Source organism: Schistocerca serialis, chromosome 1 (assembly GCF_023864345.2).
Source record: "Schistocerca serialis cubense isolate TAMUIC-IGC-003099 chromosome 1, iqSchSeri2.2, whole genome shotgun sequence".
Classification (NCBI taxonomy): Eukaryota; Metazoa; Arthropoda; class Insecta; order Orthoptera; family Acrididae; genus Schistocerca; species Schistocerca serialis.
The window spans coordinates 822,123,015-822,142,117 of record NC_064638.1 but is presented as its reverse complement, the minus strand read 5'-3'; positions in this window follow the sequence as shown (position 1 = coordinate 822,142,117).

Below are 19,103 nucleotides of genomic sequence, written 5' to 3'. Positions count from 1 at the left end.
ATCATTCTACAACGATCTTGTCAAAGAAGATGGAGGAGCGGACAGGGCTTCAGAGTGCTCTCTTGCCCTTAGGGTGGGAAACAGCCCCTAAAAGGCGAAAGAATGAGCTACGATCACCGACATACGGATGCATTCAAGACACATCTACAACTGCAACTGCAACTACATCTGTACTCCACAAGCCACCTTATGGTGTGTAGCGGGGGGTACTTTGTGTGCCAGTGTCACCTAACCTTTTGTGTGTTCCAGTTCTGTATGGTTCCCTGGAAGGACGATTGCTCGTAAGCCTCGGTGTGCATTCAAATCTCTCTGATTTTATCTTCATGGCCTTTTCTCGGGATGTGAGCAGGAGGAAACAGTAATTTGTTGACTTTCATGGAGGCGAATATCCACTAGCAAGCAACTTTCGCAAGAAACTTCTGCAAGGATTTCCTGAGGTGTTTACATTAGAACCAAACTTGCGCAAATTTACTTCCGCAGGTCACTTGGAAAAGTTAATTGCAAAAAAATTTCTGTTGGTACATGAAGAAGTGTTTCCACTAGAGACACGTCGTGAGATCGGCAAATGGATGTTTACATTTCGCTGCTAAGAACCAGAGCAACTGCCATCGTTGTTGCATCATTATTCTTGAAGAAAAATCACGACGAAAATCAAAAAGTTAAAAAAAGGAAATGTTGGGGACAAGAAATGGATACAAAGGCGAACGTATTTATCAAGAAGCACTAGTGAATGAGTTAAAATCAGAGGCCGTATTTCCCTCGCATGAAAGGCTTTATGTGAATGTCATATGCACTTTTCTAAAATCTCTTGCCTATTGTCCAATAAATTATTGGAAACCAGGATACAAAAATTATGCAAGCTGTATCACCAAGATATCACCAAGAAATCACCTTCTACCCTTCGACTTTTGCAACACTATTTATTACTTCTGTTACAAACGTAATCCATTCGAAAATAGGATATAGAAGTTCTGCAAGCTCTATTACCAAAAGACTGTCTTTTAATTACTCTTAGACTTTTGCAAACATTATTTATTGCAGACGTAATGCATTTATGTGTACTTTGAGATTAACGCATATATGTTTACGCTAAGATTAAAAAGCAGCTAAAATTTAAAGATGTCTTTAATGGCATCGTACTTCCCCTTTAGCTGAAACAAAGGAATAGGTTAATTTTGTCGTACTTCTTCGGAAGACAGTGGCCGGGTACACGTGCGTTGATACACTGATCAGCCAGATCATAATGACCACCTACCTGATAGCCGGTATGTCCATCTTTGGCACGCATAACAGCGTTGACGCGTCGTGGCATGGAAGCAGTGAGGCCTTGGCAGTAATCTGCACAGGCAAGTCACGGAGCTGCCGTAAATTCCGGGGAAAGGGGCGATAAGCTCTTACGCCATGTCGTATCACATGCCTGATGTGTCCGACAGGGTTTAGATGTGGCGAGTTGGGGTCCCATCACAACAATTGAATGTCGCCACAGTGTTACTCGATCACACTCCTGGGCTTGTGACATGGCGCCTTATCTTCTTCAAATATACCATCGCCGTCGGAAAACACGATCGTCATTGAGGGGTGTAGGTGATCTGCAACCAGTGTACGGTAGACCTTGGCCGTCATGTTGATTTACACAAGCTCCAACGGACCCATGGATGCCCACGCGAAAGTTCCCCAGAGATAATTGAGCCACCGCCGATTTGTCTCCACCCCGCAGCTTAGGTATCAAGGAGCTAGACGGATTCGATTTACATCGGATTCGCGCCCCACCATGCAACGCTCTGCTACTGCGCCAGGGTCCAGTACCGAAGATCAGGCGCCCTCTGTAGTCGTAGTGGGCGATGCAGTGGTGTTAAGATTGTCACATGCGAGGATCGTCGGATGCGGAGGTCGTCGTTAGGAGTGTTTGATGCACTGTGTGTTCAGACACACTTGTACTTTCCCCGCATTAAGGTCTGGTATTATTTCCACCGCAGTTTGCCGCCTGTCCTGTCTGCCCAGCCTACTACGTCCGCCTTCTGTAATGAGGGGTGGCTGCCCAACCCCACATCGCCACGTGTTGAAGACAGTCACCACAGCACTCCTCGAACACCCGGCAAGTCGTGCACTTTCCGAAATGCTCTCTCCGAGCCTCCGGGCCATCACAGTCTACCCTCTGTGAAACCCAGATAGATCGCGCGCCGTCCCCATTGCACACACGGAAAAGACGTTTACTGCAACTACAGGGTTATTACAAATGATTGAAGCGATTTCACAGCTCTACAATAACTTTATTATTTGAGATATTTTCACAATGCTTTGCACACACATACAAAAACTCAAAAAGTTTTTTTAGGCATTCACAAATGTTCGATATGTGCTCCTTTAGTGATTCGGCAGACATCAAGCCGATAATCAAGTTCCTCCCACACTCGCCGCAGCATGTCCCCATCAATGAGTTCGAAAGCATTGTTGATGCGAGCTCACAGTTCTGGCACGTTTCTTGGTAGAGGAGGTTTAAACACTGAATCTTTCACATCACTATGCGTGAAACTTGCCCGCACGCGCTCAACCGTTTATTCGCTCACTGCAGGCCGACCCGTTGATTTCCCGTTACAGAGGCATCCAGAAGCTTTAAACTGCGCATACCATCGCTGAATGGAGTTAGCAGTTGGTGGATCTTTGTTGAACTTCGTCCTGAAGTGTCGTTGCACTGTTATGACTGACTGATGTGAGTGCATTTCAAGCACGACATACGCTTTCTCGGCTCCTGTCGCCATTTTGTCTCACTGCGCTCTCGAGCGCTCTGGCGGCAGAAACCTGAAGTGCGGCTTCAGCCGAACAAAACTTTATGAGTTTTTCTACGTATCTGTAGCGTGTCGTGACCATATGTCAATGAATGGAGCTACAGTGAATTTATGAAATCGCTTCAATCATTTGTAATAGCCCTGTACATGCACCGTGTGCGTGTCTAACGAGCAGTCATTCCTCGCCAGGTGACGCTGCTATCTCCTGGACGGGTTTACATCGATAGTAGGTCGGTGGTTATAGTGATTTGGCTGATAAGTGTAGATTACCATGACACATAAGTTTCGATTCATCTGTCTTTGTGTCATTCTCCTTTTCGACACTGACGTTTTCGTACCGGCACTGAACACACAAAACCTCTGCAAGTTTGAGAAAAACTTCCAGCAACTGACAAGTTCGGCAAGTGCTTTCAGCAACATGCAAGAAACTGTTTCCACCAATTTGCGGAAGCTACTTCTGCAAGTAGATGGAACTTGCAAAATTAGGATTTCTGGAGGTGTTTCCACGTCAAATAACCTGCGGACGTAGCTTCTGCAAGCGAATTGCGAAGTTTACTTGCCAGTTGCTGCGATGCTTGGGAATGTACGCTCTCGGAACTACACTCCTGGAAATGGAAAAAAGAACACATTGACACCGGTGTGTCAGACCCACCATACTTGCTCCGGACACTGCGAGAGGGCTGTACAAGCAATAATCACACGCACGGCACAGCTGACACACCAGGAACCGCGGTGTTGGCCGTCGAATAGCGCTAGCTGCGCAGCATTTGTGCACCGCCGCCGTCAGTGTCAGCCAGTTTGCCGTGGCATACGGAGCTCCATCGCAGTCTTTAACACTGGTAGCATGCCGCGACAGCGTGGACGTGAACCGTATGTGCAGTTGACGGACTTTGAGCGAGGGCGTATAGTGGGCATGCGGGAGGCCGGGTGGACGTACCGCCGAATTGCTCAACACGTGGGGCGTGAGGTCTCCACAGTACATCGATGTTGTCGCCAGTGGTCGGCGGAAGGTGCACGTGCCCGTCGACCTGGGACCGGACCGCAGCGACGCACGGATGCACGCCAAGACCGTAGGATCCTACGCAGTGCCATAGGGGACCGCACCGCCACTTCCCAGCAAATTAGGGACACTGTTGCTCCTGGGGTATCGGCGAGGACCATTCGCAACCGTCTCCATGAAGCTGGGCTACGGTCCCGAACACCGTTAGGCCGTCTTCCGCTCACGCCCCAACATCGTGCAGCCCGCCTCCAGTGGTGTCGCGACAGGCGTGAATGGAGGGACGAATGGAGACGTGTCGTCTTCAGCGATAAGAGTCGCTTCTGCCTTGGTGCCAATGATGGTCGTAAGCGTGTTTGGCGCCGTGCAGGTGAGCGCCACAATCAGGACTGCATACGACCGAGGCACACTGGGCCAACACCCGGCATCATGGTGTGGGGAGCGATCTCCTACACTGGCCGTACACCACTGGTGATCGTCGAGGGGACACTGAATAGTGCACGGTACATCCAAACCGTCATCGAACACATCGTTCTACCATTCCTAGACCGGCAAGGGAACTTGCTGTTCCAACAGGACAATGCACGTCCGCATGTATCCCGTGCCACCCATCGTGCTCTAGAAGGTGTAAGTCAACTACCCTGGCCAGCAAGATCTCCGGATCTGTCCCCCATTGAGCATGTTTGGGACTGGATGAAGCGTCGTCTCACGCGGTCTGCACGTCCAGCACGAACGCTGGTCCAACTGAGGCGCCAGGTGGAAATGGCATGGCAAGCCGTTCCACAGGACTACATCCAGCATCTCTACGATCGTCTCCATGGGAGAATAGCAGCCTGCATTGCTGCGAAAGGTGGATATACACTGTACTAGTACCGACATTGTGCATGCTCTGTTGCCTGTGTCTATGTGCCTGTGGTTCTGTCAGTGTGATCATGTGATGTATCTGACCCCAGGAATGTGTCAATAAAGTTTCCCCTTCCTGGGACAATGAATTCACGGTGTTTCCAGGAGTGTATAATAGAAGACCATAACGTGATGCAGAATGCCTCACTTGCAGCCTTTGCCACTGCCGAGCAATATTCAGTACTGGTCGAACGAGTGTTTTGTAAGCTAATTCTTTCGTTGATGGACTACATTTCCTGTGCATTCTTCCAATGAATCTCAGTCTAGCATCTGCCTTACTCAAGATTAATTTTATGTGGTTGTTACACTTCAGATCGCTCTGTACGCATAACCCTCGATATTTTATGGAAGTAACTGGCTCCAGTGATTGTTCTATAGTTTTGTAATCATACAGTACATGGTCTTTCTGTCTATGGAATCGCAGTACATTACATTTTCTTATGTTGAGGGTCAGTTACCATTTCCTGCACCAGGCATCGATCCTTTGCAGGTCTTCCTCCATTAAAATACTTAAGCGACTAAACTGCCGGCGTTTCGATCGACTTTGTAGAGGTCTTCTTAGGAGCGGTTAACTGCTCAATACCGGTAAATGTCTTCCTCTACTATTTCGGGCATCTGGTGGCTAACAACGTCACATACCTGAAATGACGCTGGACAATTTGAAAAGAAGTTGCTATAAAGGAGGATGGTTATAAGGTAGGCTGCTGCCTGTACTACTCTGCTTGCTGAGTGGAAGGTAACACTAGTAACTGACTGCTAGGCAATAGCGAATTGGTAGGCTACTGCCTGTGCTACTCTAGTAATACATTTCTGGTCAAAAGAATATAGGTTAAAACCAACAGCACAAAAAAAAATAGTTTAACGGGAATAAGATTCTTTATGAGCAGGAAGATAGGGCAGAGAATGAAATAGTGTGATCACTTCAGCGATAGCGTTGTTCTCATCAGATTCGGCAGCAAACCAACGTCGACAACAATAGTTCAGGTACACATACCAACGTCGCAAGCAGAAAATTGAAGATTATGAGAAAATATTTGACGACATTAAAAGGATAATTCAGTGAGTAAAGAGAGACGAAAATGTAATAATCACGGGGCACTGGAATGCGGTTGTAGGGGAAGAAGTAGAAGAAACGTTTGTAGAAGGTTATGGGCTTGGTACTAGTAATCAGAGAGGAGAAAGACTCATTCAGTTCTGCAACGAATTTCAGCTGGTAATTCCGAATACTCTTTCAAGAATCACAAGAGGAAAGCTATACTTGGAAAACGCCGGGAGATATGGGAAGATTTCAGTTAGATCACCTATGGTCAGGCAAAGATTCCGAAATCAGATGCTGAATTGTATGGTGTACCTAGGAACAGATACAGACTCAGATCACAATTTACTAATGGTGAAGAGTAGAATGAAGTTTAAGCAAATCGTGCGGAAGAATGAGTGTGGACGGCAGGGGGATGTTAACTACAGAGGAATGATGCGACACATTTAAAGTTCGTTAAAGGCGTGGGTATTGCAATAACGAATACCACGGTAAGAATTGCAGCCGAAGAGGGGTAGATATCTCTAAAAATAGCAATCACGGATTCTGGGAAGACAAACATATGTACTAAGAAGGTAGCTGTGAAGAAACTTGGGGTAACAGATGAAATACTTCAATTGATCGAATATGGAAGAATAAAAATATTCAGGGAAAGACAGGAATATAGCAACATAAACAACTCAGGAATGAATTAAATAGGAAGTGTAGGGCAACTAAGGTGAAATGACTGCAGAAAAAATGTGAAGAAATCGAAAAAGAAATGATCGTCAGAAGGACTTATTCAGCGTATAGAGAAGTCGCAACCATATTCTTTTAAATTAGAAGCAAGAGCGTGTAATGGTAATTGAATTACGCAACCATTATGGTACCTCATCTGAACCTCTCGATACCAGTAATATTCTACTGTGTTTCTGTTAACTACTTAACATATTTCTGAGACAACATTCAGATTTGATTTCATTTGTGATACATCGATACGTTTATATTGCAATGATATTATTCTTATCTGTATTCTTTCTTTTGTCACTATGATCTTTGACGTACTTGTAACTCTGATTTTTGGGCGCGTAAGCGATGGTTAGTCAGTTGTTGAGTTGTTAGAGAGACGGAACTTGAGAAAGTCAAGTCTTGGACGTCATGTTGGAAAGATGCATTTTGTAGTTGGCTTATAAAATGTGAGGAAGATGTTTTCAAGTATGTTTTGTATTGCGAAGTGATGTTTGTGTGTCACGTGATAGTAGCAATTAAAAGTAAGTGTAACTTAAATTCGGAGTGCTGATTATTTTTTTACATCACCATTGTCCAGTAAAAGTGTAATCTTCAAGAATGGTTTGTGAAGCGCATCTACAAAACTTTTGAATATAGCAGAATAAAACCTAGGCCTCTTTGCATCCGAGCTTGGAATCATAACCACCTAGATTTTCTACGATTGAGCCATGATTTTACGACGAGAACAGCGTGGGAAACACAAAAAGATGAATGCCTAGTTTTTTGATTATTACATGACATGACTTTGTTAACTGTGCTCTAATGACACCTGGATCGGAACGTGGAATGTCAGATCCCTTAATCGGGCAGGTAGATTAGAAAATCTAAAAAGGGAAATGGATAGGTTAAAGTTAGATATAGTAGGAATTAGTGAAGTTCGGTGGCAGGAGGAACAAGACTTTTGGTCAGGTGATTACGGGGTTATAAATACAAAATCAAATAGGGGTAATGCAGGAGTAGGTTTAATAATGAATAAAAAAATAGGAGTGCGGGTTAGCTACTACAAACAGCATAGTGAACGCATTATTGTGGCCAAGATAGACACAAAGCCCATGCCTACTACAGTAGTACAAATTTATATGCCAACTAGCTCTGCAGATGATGAAGAAATTGATGAAATGTATGACGAGATAAAAGAAATTATTCAGGTATTGAAGGGAGACGAAAATTTAATAGTCATGGGTGACTGGAATTCGTCAGTAGGAAAAGGGAGAGAAGGAAACATAGTAGGTGAATATGGATTGGGGGGAAGAAATGAAAGAGGAAGCCGCCTTGTAGAATTTTGCACAGAGCATAACTTAATCATAGCTAACACTTGGTTCAAGAATCATAAAAGAAGGTTGTATACCTGGAAGAATCCTGGAGATACTAAGAGGTATCAGATAGATTATATAATGGTAAGACAGAGATTTAGGAACCAGGTTTTAAATTGTAAGACATTTCCAGGGGCAGATGTGGATTCTGACCACAATCTATTGGTTATGAACTGCAGATTGAAACTGAAGAAACTGCAAAAAGGTGAGAATTTAAGGAGATGGGACCTGGATAAACTGAAAGAACCAGAAGTTGTAGAGAGTTTCAGGGAGAGCATAAGGGAACAATTGACAGGAATGGGGGAAAGAAATACAGTAGAAGAAGAAGGGGTAGCTCTGAGGGATGAAGTAGTGAAGGCAGCAGACGATCAAGTAGGTAAAAAGACGAGGGCTAATAGAAATCCTTGGGTAACAGAAGAAATATTGAATTTAATTGATGAAAGGAGAAAATATAAAAATGCAGTAAATGAAGCAGGCAAAAAGGAATACAAACGTCTCAAAAATGAGATCGACAGGAAGTGCAAAATGGCTAAGCAGGTATGGCTAGAGGACAAATGTAAGGATGTAGAGGCCTGTCTCACTAGGGGTAAGATGGATACTGCCTACAGGAAAATTAAAGATACCTTTGGAGACAAGAGAACCACTTGTATGAATATCAAGAGCTCAGATAGCAACCCAGTTCTAAGCAAAGAAGGGAAGGCAGAAAGGTGGAAGGAGTATATAGAGGGTTTATACAAGGGCGATGTACTTGAGGACAATATTATGGAAATGGAAGAGGATGTAGATGAAGACGAAATGGGAGATAAGATACTGCGTGAAGAGTTTGACAGAGCACTGAAAGACCTGAGTCGAAACAAGGCCCCGGGAGTAGACAACATTCCATTAGAACTACTGATGGCCTTGGGAGAGCCAGTCATGATAAAACTCTACCATCTGGTGAGCAAGATGTATGAGACAGGCGAAATACCCTCAGACTTCAAGAAGAATATAATAATTCCAATCCCAAAGAAAGCAGGTGTTGACAGATGTGAAAATTACCGAACTATCAGTTTAATAAGTCACAGTTGCAAAATACTAACGCGAATTCTTTACAGACGAATGGAAAAACTGGTAGAAGCGGACCTCGGGGAAGATCAGTTTGGATTCCGTAGAAATGTTGGAACACGTGAGGCAATACTAACCTTACGACTTATCTTAGAAGAAAGATTAAGAAAAGGCAAACCTACGTTTCTAGCATTTGTAGACTTAGAGAAAGCTTTTGACAATGTAGACTGGAATACTGTCTTTCAAATTCTGAAGGTGGCAGGGGTAAAATACAGGGAGCGGAAGGCTATTTACAATTTGTACAGAAACCAGATGGCAGTTATAAGAGTCGAGGGGCATGAAAGGGAAGCAGTGGTTGGGAAAGGAGTGAGACAGGGTTGTAGCCTCTCCCTGATGTTATTCAATCTGTATATTGAGCAAGCAGTAAAGGAAACAAAAGAAAAATTCGGAGTAGGTATTAAAATTCATGGAGAAGAAGTAAAAACTTTGAGGTTTGCCGATGAAATTGTAATTCTATCAGAGACAGCAAAGGTCTTCGAAGAGCAGTTGAACGGAATGGACAGTGTCTTGAAAGGAGGATATAAGATGAACATCAACAAAAGCAAAACGAGGATAATGGAATGTAGTCAAATTAAATCTGGTGATGCTGAGGGAATTAGATTAGGAAATGAGACACTTAAAGTAGTAAAGGAGTTTTGCTATTTAGGGAGTAAAATAACTGATGATGGTCGAAGTAGAGAGGATATAAAATGTAGACTGGCAATGGCAAGGAAATCGTTTCTGAAGAAGAGAAATTTGTTAACATCGACTATAGATTTAAGTGTCAGGAAGTCGTTTCTGAAAGTATTTGTATGGAGTGTAGCCATGTATGTAAGTGAAACATGGACGATAACTAGTTTGGACAAGAAGAGAATAGAAGCTTTCGAAATGTGGTTCTACAGAAGAATGCTGAAGATAAGGTGGGTAGATCACGTAACTAATGAGGAGGTACTGAATAGGATTGGGGAGAAGAGAAGTTTGTGGCACAACTTGACCAGAAGAAGGGATCAGTTGGTAGGACATGTTTTGAGGCATCAAGGGATCACAAATTTAGCATTGGAGGGCAGCGTGGAGGGTAAAAGTCGTAGAGGGAGACCAAGAGATGAATACGCTAAGCAGATTCAGAAGGATGTAGGTTGCAGTAGGTACTGGGAGATGAAGAAGCTTGCACATGATAGAGTAGCATGGAGAGCTGCATCAAACCAGTCTCAGGACTGAAGACCACAACAACAACAACAATGACACCTGCCACATAATATGACTGTTGTTACCCGAAAATGCAGTATTTAGCAGCGTGAGCAACACCACAATCGTTATTAAATTCTGACCTTTGTTGTGGTAGGGTTGTTAGAAGCGGCAGCATTAAGAGTGCAATGGGAACTCCACTGTTAAACGCAGAGTAGAGAGTGGATAGGTGGAAAGAGTGCATTGTAGTCCTCAATGAGGGGGAGAAATTGTCTGACGACGTGATAGAAGAAGAAATTGGAGCCGACATGGAATAGGTAGGGGATCCGGTATTAGAGTCGGAATTCGGTAGACTTGGGATAAATAAAGCAGAAGTCATAGATAACATTCCATCTGTATTTCTAAAATCAGTGGGGCGCAGCAAACAAACGATTATTCAACCTGGTATGGTGTGTAGAATCTATGAGACTGATGACATACCATTATACTTTCGGAAAAATATAATGAACACAGCTAAGGAAACAGAAAAAGCAGATAAGTACGACAACTACCGTATATTCAGCTTAACAGTTCGTGCCTCCAAGTTGCTGACAAGAATAACATACAGAAGAAATCTGACGGGCTGTTAGATGACAATCAGTTTGACTTTAGGAAAGATGAATGCACCAGAGAGGCAGTCCTGAGATTCTGCTTCATAATGGAAGCATGACTGAAGAAACATCAAGAGACGTTATTAGAAATTATCGATCTGTAAAAGCGTTCAACATAAAATGGTGCAAGATGTCTAACTTCTAAGGAAAATATGACCAAACTATAGGGAAAGGCGAGTAATATACAATATGTACAAGAACAAAGGGGGAAGATAGGAGAGGAAGACTAAGAACGAAGAGCAAGGATTAAAAGAGGTATAAGACATGGATGCAGTCTTTCGCTGCTGCTGTTCAATCTACTCATCGACGAAGCAATGACGAAGACAAAAGAATGGTTCAAGAGTGGGCTTAAAATTCAGGTTGAAAGGATTTCAGTGACGAGATTGTCTGATGACACTGTTATCCTCAGTGAAGGTGAAGAAGAATTACCGGTCTCGGAATGAATAGTTTAATGAGTACAGAATGTGGACTGAAAGTCAATCAAAAACGAAGTAATGAGAAGTAGCAGAAATGAGAGTAGCGGGAAACCTAACATCAAAATTGATGATCACAAAGTAGACGAAGTTAAGGAATTCTGCTGCCTTGGAAGCCAATTAACACATGCTCAGGGAAAGAGGGCGTTCCAGGACAAGAGATGACTCTTGGTGCCGAACAAAGGCCTTAATTTGAGGAAGAAATTTCTGAGCATGTATGTTTGGAGCACAGCGTTGCATGGCAGTGAATCATGGGCTGTAGGAGAACCGAACAGAACAAAACCGTTTAACATGTGGTGCTTCAGAAGAATTTTGAAAATTGAATGAGGGAGTTCTCCTCAGAGTCGGTGAATAAAGAAACATATGGAAGACACTAACAAGACGAAGGGACTTGTTGATAGGACAGAAGCGTTTGAGATGTGGTGCTTCAGAAGAATTTTGAAAATTGAGTGGGTTGATTGTGGGATGATAAGGTAATGAATGAGGGAGTTCTTCTCGGAATCGGTGAATAAAGAAACATATGGAAGACACTGACAAGCGGAAGGGACTTGTTGGTAGGACATGTTTGAAGACTTCAGGGAATAAGTTTCGTGGTACTAGAGAGACCTGCAGAGGGTCAAAACCGTAAAGGAAGACAGAGGTTGGAATATGTACACAATATGATTGCTTGAAATTCATAAATTGAAAGAATTATATCACAGACGTTACGTGTTTCGTTTATCAACACCTACATATACGTCACTATTACTTACATGCCTGTTTTATCAAAGTGGCTGACTTGTTGCCAGCCAGACATTGCTAAACAGATTTTTGGCGGACGACGGTAACTGACACATGCCTATTTCTTACGAGAATTCAGTATCAGCTTTAAGCGATTCTGTTTAAAATGACCACTAATTACAAGTCTAAAGACAGTATAAATAATTTCTCATTCAGACGCTAAAATTGAGATTACGGTTTTAAACCATGTTCCACGTAGAATGCTATTTCTCATAGTGCTGCCTTTCAAATGTAATTGTTTGACATAACCGACTGTTCCAAAAGAATACAATATGGAAAAAATTAGAAGTAAATATTACTATTTTCCCCATAAAATGTACAACAGTCAAAATTATAAATTATAGCTTATTATTCACTTGCGTTATGTGCATAAAAGGCGTTTATGACATCAAAACATTTTGAATGTTCGTGAACTATTTAAAGGTCGAAAGTGGGTACTGTTGTGTCGCCTACTGTAGGAGTTCCAACGGACACAAACAAGGAAGGAGGTAATAGTTGCGAAAGCCAATGGCAGGAATCCAAAATCATCTATATAAATCACTTGAAGATGAACTGAACTCATTATTTCTAACAAGAAAATAAAGTTTACTTAACTTCTGTTGATTCCTGTGCTTCCTGGGCCGGCCGAGGTGACCGAGCGGTTCTAGACGCTACAGTCTGGAACCGCGCGACCGCTACGGTCGAAGGTTCGAAATCTGCTCGGCTAGGGACGTGTGTGATGTCCTTAGGTTAGTTAGGTTTAAGTAGTTCTAAGTTCGAGGGGACTGATGACCTGTGCTTCCTGTACCTGCTACATACAAGTACTTTGGAGAGCTATTATTCTCGCAGAACGCAGACAGAAGGCAGCATGTCATCCTCAATGGGGAGAAGTCTTCCGAAGTAGGAGTGATTTCAGGTGTGTCGCAGGGGAGTGTCGTAGGATCGTTGCTATTCACAATATACATAAATGACCTTGTGGATGACATCGGAAGTTCACTGAGGCTTTTTGCGGATGATGCTGTAGTATATCGAGAGGTTGTAACAATGGAAAATTGTACTGAAATGCAAGAGGATCTGCAGCGAATTGACGCATGGTGCAGGGAATGGCAGTTGAATCTCAATGTAGGCAAGTGTAACGTGCTGCGAATACATAGAAAGAAAGATCCCTTATCATTTAGCTACAACTGGAAGCAGTTAATTCCATAAATTATCTGGGAGTACGCATTAGGAGCGATTTAAAATAGAATGATCATATAAAGTTGATCGTCGGTAAAGCAGATGCCAGACTGAGATTCATTGGAAGAATCCTAAGGAAATGCAATCCGAAAACAAAGGAAGTAGGTTACAGTACGCTTGTTCGCCCACTGCTTGAATACTGCTCAGCAGTGTGGGATCCGTACCAGATAGGGTTGATAGAAGAGATAGAGAAGATCCAACGGAGAGCAGCGCGCTTCGCTACAGGATCGTTTAGTAATCGCCAAAGCGTTACGGAGATGATAGATAAACTACAGTGGTAGACTCTGCAGGAGAGACGCTCAGTAGCTCGGTACGGGCTTTTATTGAAGTTTCGAGAACATACCTTCACCGAGGAGTCAAGCAGTATACTGCCCCCTCCTACGTATATCTCGCGAAGAGAGAGTATGGATGTAGATGTACTCTAAGGTCGCGCCGAACTGAGCTGACCAGCGATGGGCAGCTGGCTGAGTTAGCATTGACAGGTTACGCTGAACTCTTATCTTCCTGGAGTATGGCGCTTCCCGCGCTTGTCATTGGCTCGCTGGTCAGCGCTTTCTTGATGCCGTTTCACGGTGATGCTCTGGTCGGTGTGCAGTCGATGCTTTAGGACTGTACAGCTGCATTTTTACCTTGTATTAATTACGTATAATATAGTCTCTTAATGGGAGCCGTCTTCATGTGTCGAGGTAGCAGGACATCCTGCTTTGCCTGTAGTAAAACAGTTACCGTCAAGCGTAATGTAATATGTATTATGCTATTCAACGTTTGCACGGGACCATATATCATATATTATGGCGTAGGCACAAAGCTTGTCATATCATCATGGAAAATGTGTTCTCCTGTCAGCAAATGGTAGTATGGTTTCGTCTTCAGTGAAAACAGCGATCTGGAAGTGCAAATTGAATTCAGTTACACGTATCTACATGTGTAAATGTATTTGGTGTTTCTGGTGTAACGTAAATCTACATTTTGACCTAAAGTCTTTCCAGTTATCGGCATGTACACGAAATCGATATCATATGCTTGAAAGCCATTGGGTAACTGAAATGAAATCACGTTATGTCATTGACGGTATAATAAACATCGCGTCTGAAATAAGACTTTCACTGAGGCAGTGGACATTAAAACAGGTATTCCATCTGAAATAGCCTGAACATACAGTATTCACTAAAGAAAAGTGATCCGCCACGTGAAGAAACAGTCTTGCGCAGCCGATCATCTGCACTGAACACATAAGCTTCACGTGACAAGTTATAAATTTCGTGCCTGAGTGGGATTAGAGCTTTTCGCGGATATTGGGCCACCAATTACGCTATCCAACCCTCCAACTTAAGACAATCTGTAAAAAGAGTTCATTCGGTGAATATTAAACTGCTGTGGCTATTGCAAACTAACTAAAGTACAAATATAATTCGTATACTTCTACAAAGCAATACAGCAATACATAGTATTTATGAAGCTCATAAAATGTTTGCATTTTTTACACAGTTCAGTACGGTACATGAGATTCACGTTGCTTGCCTGCCGGGGTGGCCGAGCGGTTCTAGGCGCTACAGTCTGGACCAGCGCGACCGCTACGGTCGCAAGTTCCAATCCTGCCTCGGGCATGGATGTGTGTGATGTCGTTAGGTTAGTTAGGTTTAAGTAGTTCTACGTCCTAGGGGGTTGATGACCTCAGAAGTTGAGTCCCATAGTCCTCAGAGCCATTTGAACCATTCTTTTCGACACGGAAGAAATAGGGGACCCGGAATTAGAATCGGAATTTAAAAGAATTTTAAACTACTTACGATCAAACAAGACGGAAGGGATCGATAACGTTCCACCAGAATTCCTAAAATTGATGGGGGGAGTGATAACAAATTTTCACATTGACAACGACTATTGACGTTGGTGTGTAGACTGTGTGGCAGTGGTGATATACCATCAGACTTTCCGGGAAACATGATCTGCACAATTTCGCAGTGAGCAAGAGCATACAAATGCGAGAATTATCGCACAATAAGCTTAACAGCTCAAGCATCCAAGTGTCTGGTAAGAGTGACCTACAAAAGAATGGAAAAGAAAATTGAGGATGTGTTAGATGATGATGAGTTAGGCTTTAGGAGAGGTAAAGGCACCAGAGAACTTGCGGTTGATGACTGAAGCAAGACGAAGAAAAATCAAGACATTGTTATAAGATTTGTCGATCTGTAATGTACAATGGTGCAAGATGCTCCAAGTTCTGAGAAAAACGGGCGTAAGCTATAGGTAAAGACGGGCAGTGTACAATACACACTACAATCAAGCGACGACGAGTGAAGTTCTCGGAATAAGAAAGGTGTAAGGCAGGAAGTAGTCTTTCGGCACTATTTTTCAGTCTACAATCGAAGAAGTAATGACGAAACTAAAAGAAGGGTTCAAGAGTAGGGTTAAAAGTTAGGGTGAAAGGATTTCAAAAATAAGATTCGTTGATGACACTGTTATCCTCATTGAAAATTATTAAGAATTACCGAATGTGTTGAATGGAATGGACAGTCTAATGAGTACAGAATACGGACTGAGAGCAAATCGAAGAAAGAAGAAAGTAATGAGAAGTAGCAGACATGAGAATTGTGCGAACCTTAACATCAGAATTAGGGATCACAAAGTAGGTCGAAGTTGAGAAATTCTGCTACATAGGGAGAAAATAACCCGTAACGGACGGGGAGAAAGAGGGGGGGGGGGGCGTAAGAAGGAGACTAGGACTGGCATAAACGGCATTCCTGGCCAAGAGAAGTCTATGGGAATCAAACATAGGCCTTCATCTGAGGAAAAAGTTTCTGATGATGTACGTCTAGAGTATGTGTACGGCAGTGTATGACAGTGAAACACGGATCGTGGGCAAAATCGGAAAAGAAGAGAATCGAAGCATTTGAGATGAGGTGCTACTCAAGAACGTTAGAAATTAAGTTGACTGATAAGGTAAGGAGTGAGGTTCTCCGTGAAAGAATGTATGATAAATAGTGACAAAAGGAAGGGACAGGATGGCAGGTTTGTGTTAAGACTCGGAGAATAACTTCCGTGGAACTAGAGGGAGCTGTAGAACGTAAAAACTATAGAGGAAAACAGAGCTAGGAACACATTCAGGAAATAGTTGAGGACGGATACTGCAATTGATAATCTGCGATTAAGTGGTTGATACAGGAGAGGAATTCGTGGCGGGCGTCTTCAAACCAATCTCAAGACTGATGACTTTATACAGGGTATTACGACATGGATCACTGGTGCTCTCCTCTTCCGTTGATGAAACTGCATTTGCAGCTGTTAGCAGGGTTCTCATTCGATGTTTTACTAACTAGTGTTACCTCTCTACGTGAGTGTGATAATTTTAACATTTAAGTTACAATTACTGAATCGACTAACAAATAGTGAGCGATTTTCGTCTTTTCATCTGGTTGTTGTCAACCAGATCCACCCATGACCCCCTCCCCCGATCCTCCCAACTAATCCACTGAGTCCTGTAAGTTTTCTCCTCTTCCCTCCCCTTCTCCCCCAAAAAACGCATGCAAGCACAAATGCACAGTGGGTTGGGGAGGCAAGAACGTGCCACGTGTGTCGTTGACGCTCACTGCCTCGGGGCGCTCGCCGTGTCGGTGGCCCGGGCAGCGCTAACGCATCTCAGCATGCACCCACGTGTGAAATTTGCTCCCGCACGTTAATCTCCGTAATTACGCATTAATGAGATTCGGCGAACGCTACGAGCTTTTATGACATTAATTACCGCTCCGCGTAAGCTCATAAATGATGTCGCAGAGTCTCTGTGCCCCGGGCGGACGGACCCACCTGGCCGGCCGGTTGGCGGCACTGAGGCGGACTGCGGTCTCTGGCTAGGCCTGCCGGGCGGGCGGGCGGCTGACCGCGGCTCCAGGCCAGACCGTGGGAGGGCCGCCCCTCACACCGCGCATCCTCTTATGTCACCACGCACGGCGCGCCGAAACGGATTATTGCGGATCGATTGACCAAGTACTTGTGAAATGAAGTAAAACGGCAGTTTCACGAGTCAATGAGCGGTGCGAAACTACTGTTCTCGAAGGTGATTTACGAGGGAGCCTTTTTTTATATAGAGGTGGAGCCCCTCCACACCCAGGTGATCATTGTAGGAAAAACCACCCCTTCCTTTCTCCTCCTCGATTTCTATGTCACCGTCTATGGCCGTCATATCGGCCTCACCCCCACCCTCAAGTACCTTGGCGCCACCCTTGACCTGTCGCCTTTCCTGGACCCCCCACCTCTGGACAATCCAAGCCAAGGCACGCTCGTGACTCCATATCCTCAAGTTCCTTTCTGGCCGTACATGGGATCTGGACCCGTCCACCATCCTCCATACCTATACATCCCTCATCTACGCTATCCTCTGCTAAACCCACTCTACCTGGATCTCCGCTCCCCCTACCTTTCACAAATCTCTTCAGATCCTTGAACGCCATGCTCTTCGCCTCGCCTATCGCATCCGTCTCCCCTCCCCCACGCGGATCCTGTACGACCTTATTCCGTTCCCCACCTCCTCCCTTTTCTCGAACGGATACGGATCCTCTACACCTCCCGTAAACTCGATCCTCCTCATCCGATTCTCTCCCATCCTCTCCCGCCCCCGTCCGCTGCCTCGCCTGTATTTCCACGTCGCACCTGCTCCCCATCTCTCCAATCTCCATACCCTCTCCCAAGGTGGCTTCCGCCAGCTCCCCCTCCCTGATGATGCCCTCCTCCCCTTCATCTACCCCTCCTACCAACTTTGATGCTTCCTCCCTCTTCCTGTGTTTGTTCCTATGGGCACCCTTTCTCCCTTCTCTCCCCCTTCCCTCCCTCCTCCCTTTCTCCCCCCTCCTCCCCCGGGCTTCCCCTACCCCCATACCTTCATTCCTCCCACCATCTCCTCTGCCATTGGCATCTTTGCTCTTTCCGGCTCCCTCCCCCACCACCTTCTTCCCCTCTTGGCAGTTCCCCAGATTCGCACACGCTAAGTGGACATTCGCGCGCCGGAGATCATCGCCATCGTTTTAGTGTTTCTTTAGGTGTCTTCGCGTGTGAACGGGTACGTGTTATCTATTTCTGTGTCTACTGTTTTTTGCCCCCCACTCTGTTCTGTAACTCTGTGTCTCCATTGTATTTTCTTTGTAAAACTTGTGGCTGAAGAACAGCTTAGTATGCTGCTGCCAGCCTACCTTATGTAAGGTTTTAAATAACAATAAAGGGAAAAAAACCTCCACGGCGACACCGGCATGATGGCCAACTCAACAGGTCTACTGCTATCTCTGGATAAGGGTTAGTTTTCACTAAAGTGAGGTGTCGCAGGATGTGGGTACTGCGATGTTTGCGTACATCTGGAGATAGATTGGGTCGAAGTCGAACGAAGGGTAGCGGTTTTAAGGGCAGAGGAAGAAAAGTGCCAAGGCTAAAGGCAAGAGAAAAAAAACCTCTGCTAGAGTTATGTCGGGTGGTAAGAGCAGTAGCGGATGTTTTGCTGCCGGCGGTAGGTCGTGCAAGGGTAGGCTTTGTTAGTGGTGGGTATCATGCATGTCGATACCTTTGACGTTGTGCGGTGCTGTTGCTCGGCGGCTGCCGCTTGGTGCCGGTGTTGAACTCTCGATCAGCGTCAGCAACCTGCAACAGTTAGGTTTATCATCATTTTTGTTTCCGATACGTCATGTATCGGATGCACAGTGTAGGGTGATGTTGGCGACTTGTTTGTGCGCAAGTGGGCGAGCTCGTCGGTTTCCCTGCTGTGGCCTGTTGGTCGGCTCTAGTAACAACTGGTAATTTCCAGACAGTGTTGCTGATATCCAGCGGCTTGCCGAAGTCTGTCGCTTGTTGGTGTTTGTTAGCTTTCCATAGGTGGCTATGCCCTAGCTAGTAGTGTCTTTGGCCGCTGGTGCTTCCACCTATGGTTGTGATCGTA